Source organism: Mesoplodon bidens (genome assembly GCF_964165515.1).
Source record: "Mesoplodon bidens genome assembly, chromosome: 10".
NCBI classification, from domain to species: domain Eukaryota; kingdom Metazoa; phylum Chordata; class Mammalia; order Artiodactyla; family Ziphiidae; genus Mesoplodon; species Mesoplodon bidens.
In genome coordinates, this window is record NC_138172.1 from 11,260,082 (window position 1) to 11,269,425 (window position 9,344).

Sequence of the window (9,344 nt, forward strand, 5' to 3'; positions counted from 1 at the left end):
CTGCTATCTTCTCCCATAGTATCCAGTGCTTCACCTTTAATACCTCTGATCCCATTTAATAGAAAATATTTAACTGTCTCTTGCCAAACAGTATCATAAGCTCAATCGAGACAGGAATACTGTCCTCCTTCCTTTTTTTTTTTCCTCTCCAAAGCAAAATAAAGCTCCAGAGAAAAGTATTAAGTGCTCAGAAAATATTCATAGATGGATGGATGGATGGGTGTGTGGATACAAGGATGGATCAAAGTTTAAAAGTAGTAATATGGGGATTTCCCTGGTGGTGCAGTGGATAAGAATCTGCCTGCCAATGCAAGGGACAAGGGTTTGAGCCCTGGTCCGGGAAGATCCCACATGTCGCAGAGCAAGTAAGCCTGTGCACCACAACTACTGAGCCTGTGCTCTAGAGCCCGCGAGCCACAACTACTGAAGCCCATGCACCTAGAACCTGTGCTCTGCAACAAGAGAAGCCACCGCAATAAGCAGCCTGAGCACTGCAACCAAGAGTAGCCCCTGCTCGCTGCAACTAGAGAAATCCCATGCGTAGCAACGAAGACCCAACGCAGCCAAATATAAATAAATGAATTTATTTTAAAAAATAGTAATATGAAAACATATACTAAAATATTCTAGCTCTAACTTACAGATAAATATGCATATATAATATTTATATGTAAATTTCATATTTCCTGCATTAGATATTTATTGTAGGTCAACTCTGTGCCTGCTATGGTTTGAGGCACTGGAGGTACATCAGGGAAAACAGACAAAAACAGTGTAAAGAGAGACAGTAAACATCATAAGTAAGTAAAGGATCTAACATGTTAGAAGGCAGTAAGTTCTTTAGGAAACATCCATCAATTTAAGGAGGTTGAGGAATGCTGGGTTAGCAGAATACAGCTTTTAACAGGGCGGGCGCAGTAAATGTCATTGAGGAGGTAACATCTGAGCAAAGACCTGAGGGGGGGAGGGCGGAGCCATGCAAATGTCTAGGAAGAGGGCTCCAGGCAGAAGTATAGGCAGTGCAAAGGCCCTGAGGTGAGAGCAGGCCTGGCTCAATACAGACTTGTACTGACCCGGATCACAACCATTTTATTACTAAGAAGAACAAAAACTACTTTCGCCTAATTGCCAAAAGATCATTTTTACCTATGTTTAATTATTTAATATGGATATACCACAGATATGCTGAAACCTTTTTACCATGGTAGGATGACTTTATAACACAAGAGCTTTTTCCAATCAGCCAAAAACTTGAGAAAATAGGAAACAGAAAAAAACAAAACATTTTCAGCCAGTGTGTACTGACTTAAAAATGTTCATTTACATTAACTTTATTCATCTGAGAATTTAATGGACAAGCCTTAATTATTCAAAGAGGCAAATGCCTATTAAAATGTGGGAAAATCATGTAATGGCTATGATGAGTTTCTTTTTATTTCTGTTTTAATAACTGCAAACTTCAATGGGCACCAACAATTATATTACTATTAATGCCTATTTTATTCATTAGAAGTTGAGAAACATCCAAACAGCTAGCTTGAATATTTTGTTTCACCCTTGGGAATGATAAGCTTTCACATTTGCCTTCTTCCCATCTGGTTTGCTTCAATAGAATGATAAAGAATAGGGTATAATGAATTTAATTATGTGAGCCATGTTTCTAAGACCAATACTCTGGTAATGAGGACAAGTTCAGACTCATATTCCCAAACTTGCTTAAGAGTTAGTTACAGAATAAGCCTCTTCCTTTATTCTAAACTTCCTGAAATGGGTCCCATGATTCTGAGCAAAGATATCTCTTACAAAGATTGAAATAATATGTCAAACAGCAACAAAAACAATAAGCTCACATTAATTGATGCTTACTCTGTGCCAGGTACTGTCAATTATTTCATCTAAGCTTTGCAACATTCCTGGTAAAGGATGTACTATTATTACTCCCACTAGACAGGTCAATAAACCCTGGAAGTTACTCTCTAGGTGGTGGGAGCCATGTGGCACCAAGTGATCCCACCCTCTTGGCCATTATGGATTAAATTTGGGTAAGTACCTGATCAAAGCAGAACTGACCAAGACTGACCCTCCCAGGAGAGATGAGTTAATTAGTGTCTGCAGCTGGCTGGAACCTCCTATAACCTGGAGACAGAGAAGCAGAAGAGAGCTCTCTGCTATGAGAATAGAATGAAGCAGCAATGGGAGAGAGTGTAGAGAAGAGATGCCTTTTTGGTACCTGTTTCCATTCTTTCCTGACCTCCACCCCTCGGCTCAGGATCTGTACACCATATGGCTTAAGCTATCTGGGAAGGATTTCTACTATTTGCACATAAGCACATTCTTTAGTGTGGACTTGAATTGATCTGAGAAGTTAATGGGAATGCCTTAATCGGGAGCCTTAACACGTCCCACCAAACACCAATACTGAGAAAGAAAAGCAAGGACCAGACAGGTCAGAGGCAACAAGTTAAAAATGAGTATATTACCAGGAGTATTTTTTCACACGATCTCTCATATCCAAGTCATTGCTCAGCATTAACTCTGCATTCTGTGGAAATGGCATCAGCACTCTAAGTAATAATAACCCCTTGAAATCTGATACACAAGGCATTATGCTGTTTAAAGAGCTTTTCCCAAATCTAACACCAAAAAAAGGGCTTTCAATTTTCACACACAGATATTTTTTAGTACTCCCCATGCACAAGCATTCTTCATTAGTTTTGCTTTCATTGTATGCTGTAGTTTTCCTCTGTTAACACCTATCACAACTATAATCAAGTAATTGGATACGATTCATTTATTTCTCATCTGTCTCCCTGCTAGACGGTTAATTCCATGTGGGTAGACTGACTATGTCTAGGGCAATAGCTGGTATAAAGTAGATTCTCAGAAAATTTTTAAGGAGCTCAGAGACTGTAAGAAACCTGCAAGTGCTCTAGTACATAGAAAAATGATGTAGAAATCCAGCTCTTCCTATTCTGAAGTGCATTATTTTTCCACTACACTTTCATTATCCCCCCAGAAATGCCCACATTGTTTTTTAGCTACATAAAATGCCCATTGTCAATGGCTGGAACACTTCAATAGCCATTTAATGATGTTAAACTTACATAATATTTTTGTCAAAAAGAAAAGCAGCAATGTAAAATAGTCACATTTATTTTCACCTCCAAAATAAAATTCCATATGCTATTGCCTAAAGATGTAGAACAAGAATTACATATGTTACAAACCACCTTTACTGCACAGGTTATCTTGAAGCATCTTTTAAAACCCTCTTTTAATGCAGGAGTAGTTAAGGACATATTAAAAGTAGTTTCTAAATATGCCTCGAAGAAAGACCAACAGGTAGAAATGAATGGGGGTATTTTTCTTCAAATCTCACTTTGCTAGACACTCAGCCTCTCCTCTCAACTTCTGGTATTTTAGGTTGGTTTTGGAGCCTAATGTGGTAGATAAAGGAAATGGGAAAATTGAAAGGACTAGGAGAGAGTTGATGTAGAAATTTTTTTTTTTTTTTCTTTTTGCGGTACGCGGGCCTCTCACTGTTGTGGCCTCTCCCGTTGCGGAGCACAGGCTCCGGATGCGCAGGCCCAGTGGCCATGGCTCACGGGCCCAGCCGCTCCGCGGCATATGGGATCCTCCCAGACCGGGGCACGAACCCGTATCCCCTGCATCGGCAGGCGGACTCTCAACCACTGTGCCACCAGGGAGGCCCCTAGAAAATTTTTAAGTAAAGAAAATATCCTAACAGATCTTGCCTGATCTGCCAGTGTTCAAAATCTGGCAACCTACCAGACAGACAGAAATCTGATCTGGGCTAGTAGCTTCTGTTTTCAAAATTAAATATATACCTAATATTTACACATAGCTGATCTGACATAAAATTTTTGATTTCTTACTTCATTTCAAAAATTCTGAGTCCTCTTTAGATGGGACTCTGGCTCTCCAATTTGCCCTATTCCCTACCATCCACTCCTTTTTTCCAGACTTCACTCATTTATAAAACTAGCTGGACTAGGTATAATTTGATTTTGACCCCTCCGGTCGGTCTGAATTGACAATTCTCCTCCCATATGAAAACTCCAGCTACACTGGCTTTCTTTCATTTTAATTAACTCATTAAGCTTCTTCAAATCTGTATCAGTCAATGTTTTGTAAGAAAACAGACGCCATTTTAATTATGTTAAGCATATACGAATTTAGTATCGGAATTAGAAACAAACTTTTAAAAGGCTAGGGAGCAAAGATTAGGGAAATGGCTGCCAACATTTAAGAAATCAGAAAGTGAAAGAATCACAAGAAACCACCCATCCTGATTATCAGCTAAAGAATTGGTGATTCTCAGGAGAACATTTGGAATCTGCTGGCCCATCTCTCATCTGTAATCTGATCACACTTACACCCTGTGCACAGTAACTGCCAGAGAATAATGGCTTCTCCTTCTCTTCTGTATTTCAGACCTCACACAGCACCTCTCACTGTTGAAGTCTAAATGTCAAGAAAGGAATCCTGCTGGCAAGGAAGTCTGAGGAAAGACGTTTCCAGGCTTCTGGTCTTCGTTCTTCAAGAGAACACCAAGACCACCAGGGACAAAGCTGAGTATTAAAAAGAATTCCCAGGGGCTTCCCTGGTGGCGCAGTGGTTGAGAGTCCGCCTGCCGATGCAGGGGACACGGGTTCGTGCCCCTATCCCGGAAGATCCCGCATGCCGCGGAGCGGCTGGGCCCGCGAGCCATGGCCGCGGAGCCTGTGTGTCCGGAGCCTGTGCTCCGCAACGGGAGAGGCCACAGCGGTGAGAGGCCCGCGTACAGCAAAAAAAAAAAAAAAAAAAAAGAATTCCCAGCACAGTATCACCAGGCCTTTGTAAGTATGCTTTCTTTGCTAGAATGCTCTCCCCACCCCATCCTCAAATCAGGTTAACTTTGTAAGAAGGAACTTCTGGAATGGCTGAGGAAGGACCTCAAAAACGCCACTCCTCAATAAAATCAATGAGAACAGTGGAGGAAATTATCAAAACCAGCATTTTCAGAACTTTAGAAATTAACCAAACACTTTCAACAATCGAAGGTAAATTTATCCCCCCAAAAAGTAGCTCAATCTCAGCTTTTAAAAAATGTGAACTTTGAGGTTTCATAATTTGCCCTACCCACTTGCCCCTCTCTACATTTTCATCTTAGCCTTGAAAACTAACAGCCTCACAATTATGGTAGCCATGAAAACCAGCAACCTAGTAGCCACTAGAGGAGAAAAAAACATGTTTGAAGTTTCCTTAAAAGCCTAATTCCTGGAAAACTGTCATTGTTTGACTTACCTAACAACTTGTAAACCCTCATTCACAGCACTTGTCTTTATTTGACCTAACACTCAGAGCTTGCTCAGTACAGCCTTTTCTCTAGGATATTTGTCCAAAAAAAAAAAAAAAAAATCACTGGCAATTATTTAACACAGCATCTGCCTGACAAGGTAATAATAGTTGGGAAAAAAGTAAGAAACTGACCAAAAAGTTTAAAAGAAAGAGGTGGGCAATGGGATGTCCATGAGAGGCTTTGAAAAGCTCTAAAATACACCTGGAAATTTAAAAGGCTACATGCATGTGCAAGGCTGTACACATGCCCAGGAAAAGCTTGAGAAGGCCTCATCTTTCTTTCTCTGTCTAATCATTAGCTGACCATTAAGTTAACCAAAAGACTTCAGTGGCCACGAATGTAAACCATACAGACTTAACATAATTTTTTCAGGAAAGTCACTAAATAAAGAGCAAGAGTAAACCCTAGGGAGAGAAGGTATCCGATTTCCAGAGCTTCCACATTATTTACAATGACCAGTTTCCAACAAAATTTACAAGGCATGCAAAGTAACAGGAAAGTTATAGCCTTACACAGAGGGAAAAGGCACTCCTCAGAAAATGTTTCTGAGGTAACTCAGATTTGGATTTACTAGATGAAGACTTCAACCATTTCAAATATTTTCAAAGAACTAAAGAAAAGTATGAGAATTGTGTCTCACCAAATAGAGAATAACAATAAGATAGAAATTTTAAAAAAATAGAAATCCTGAAATTAATATGTGCAACAAGAGGGGTTCAACAGCAGATGCGAAATAGCAGAATAAATAAATAAAATGGAACAATTGAGATTATAGGTTCTGAGAAACATTTAAAAAATGAAGAAAAATTAACAAAGCCTCAGAGACCTGTGGGACACCATCAAGCATAACAACATATGTACAAGGGGACTACTAGAGAGAGAGAAGAGAGAGACAGGAGAAGACTATTTGAAGAAGTAACAGCTGAAATTCTGAAATTTGTGAAAAAACAATCTACATATCCAGAAGCTTAAAAAAGCTCCAACTATCTTAAATATAGGAGTCCACACAGTAAGAGATACATTAATGTATTAAGTCCACACATTAACAGATCCACATCTAGAAGCATCATAATCAAACTAGAAAGACAAAATCTTGAAAAAAGAGAGAAACAGCTCGTCACACAAAAGGGATATTAAATATTTAATTAACAGCTGATTTCTAATCAGAAACCATGAAAACCAGAGGATACTGGGAAGACATCTTCAAATTGCTGAAAGAAAAATACTGTCAACCAAGAATTCTGTATTTAGCAAAACTATCCTTCAAACAGGAAGGAGAACGGGAGTGTCAGCAAAATTAATGGTCAAATAAGATGTCCCCTACTTGTAACCTCCTCTCAACAACATATGTCATCCAACCACAGACAAAAATGCCTTGAGAAAGCTATGGTAACCAGCACCATATGCCAAGGGACTGGGTGGAATCTCAGCCATTGTGCACTGGGTAATAAGCATAGAGAATTTGGTCCTAGATTTAGACCCTGAAGTGACCCATGAACTGGCTCCAGCCCCTGTCAGCTGTGGCCAGGAGAGCCCCTGGAGAACACTGACTGAGATAATCACCTGTGGATGAGACGGAGTCTTTGTGTAAGTCCAGGAGTCCAGTAGGGAAGTTCCAACACACCAGTGGAGCAAAAAAAAAAAAAAAAAAAAAAATCCAAGACTGGATGCACTGGAGAGGGTAAGAGGAACAGTTTGACTTTACCCACATCACCTATCCACCAAGGCAGCACAACTCAGTACCAAGGGAGCCCTCCACTGGGGAAAATTGAGAACTTGTGAGTGAGCACTCCGCTTCCCCAACTGTGCAGGGCCTTGCCAAAGAGGCCCATTTCTCTCTCACTCCATCCAGAGTACTGGGTTGTAAGCTATGTGATCCGGGGTTGGTAAGCAGCTAGAAGAACAAGAGTCAGAATGTTTAAAAAAAAAAAAGGACCTGGATTCTACTAAGGGCATCTCACACACTCTGCTGGGAGGCTTGCCCATGACCCACCGGGACACCATGCCCACCTATTTGTGCCCTTAAACTACATTTCCCCAATTCTCCCACCCCACAGTTCCAGGTAACCACCATTCTACTGTTTTTAAGACTTCAGCTATTTTAGATTCCAGATGTAAGTAGTATCATACAGTATTTGTCTTTGTCTGTCTGACTTACCTCACTTAACACAATGCCCTCAAGGTCCATCTATGTTGTCCATTCTGCAAATGGCAGAATTTCCTTGTTTCTCATGGCTGAGTAATGGAACTGAACTACTTGACTGAAGAGTGTCCTTCAACTCAAATGCTCTGTAGTTTTATGATCCTAAATTTTCCAAACACATCTATCAGACCTCTGTCGTCAATAGAAGATCAAGAAGATTATGATTTGAGATATGGGCCTGAAAGATCTTCATGGATATAAAGTGGGATTATTGAACCATTTATAAATCAGCATGGGTATGAGAATTATACACTTTTTATTCACTTTAATTCATCAAGTATTTATTGGGCATCTACCTTATTATACATGCTGTTTTAGGCACCAAGTTTAGGATAGAGATAAAAAATATATAGACCAAGGGATATAGTGTGCAAAACAAGCACAATTTTACTCGTATTCCATAAGTGCAGTAATGCTTCTGTGCCCATGCTGTGCTGAGAATTGTGCAGAACATAAGTGAAGATAATAATACAGCTCGGTCCTCTCAGTGCTTACCCTTTACAAAGTAAAAGGTTTAAAAACCAGCACAAACAGGTACCCTCTAAAGCACAAGATTATGTGATACAGAAGAATGGCTTCCAAGAGTTGATTTGCAGACCAGTGGGCAACTTTAAAAGATACCAATCTGCAAATTACATACTGATTCAGTAGTTTTAAAATGGATCCTAGGCACCTAAATTTTTTTAAATGTTTTTTAGGTAATTTGGATGCAGAGCAGATAAATACATTTTAAGGAAGGACAGATTTTAAAAGACTTTTATGGGCTGGAGAAATCAGAATTGGTTTGCCATGCTGTAACTTACACTGGTCTTTTTTTTTTTTTTTTTTTTTTTTTGCGATACGCGGGCCTCTCACTGTTGTGGCCTCTCCCATTGCGGAGCACAGGCTCTGGATGCGCAGGCTCAGCGGCCATGGCTCACAGGCCCAGCTGCTCCACGGCATGTGGGATCTTCCCGGACCGGGGTACGAACCCGTGTACTCTGCATCGGCAGGCAGACTCTCAACCACTGCGCCACCAGGGAAGCCCTTACACTGGTCTTTGATTGGTAGAATCTACAATTAACAGGCAAGGAAGGGGAGAAGGAGTTCCAGGTGATGGAAACACCATGGACAAAGGTTATGAGGCTGCTGGAAAGGTTTTTTTTTTTAGTATGAGTGCTGATACTGATCTAGAGAAGAAGGAGGTACAAGATTTATGTCTGGTATTCTACCATTTGTTTTTTATTCATTTATTCTTTCATTACTATCTTCTTTAGTGTTAAACAGATATCTTCTAGTATACCACTTTAATGTCCTTTTAACTTCTTTACATATATTTTATATATAAAGTAATTTTCTTAGTGATGCTGTAGGGATTATAATTAACATCTTATAAAAATCTACCTTGGCTTAATACCAACTTAATGACAAAAGGAGACAAAACTTTACTCCTATATAACTTGTTTTCCCCTCTTCTTTGTGCTAGAATTGTTATACAAATTAATTTCTGTATGTATAAGCCCATTACCACAGTTTGATATTGTTGCTTCATGCAGTTGTATTTTAAGTCAGAAGACAAGAGATTAAAAACTGTAATTATATTGGCTTTTTATTTACCTATGTGTTTATTTTATTGGAGATTAAAAAATAAGATTTAGGGGTTGAAAGGTAATTGCATATGCAGATAGGTATTGTCAATTTTCCCTCCAGAAAAGATGTATCAACCTGACTTCTCACCAGCAACGCAAGGAAACTGCCTGTTTTTCCACAATCTCACCAACAGAATGGGATGTCATATTT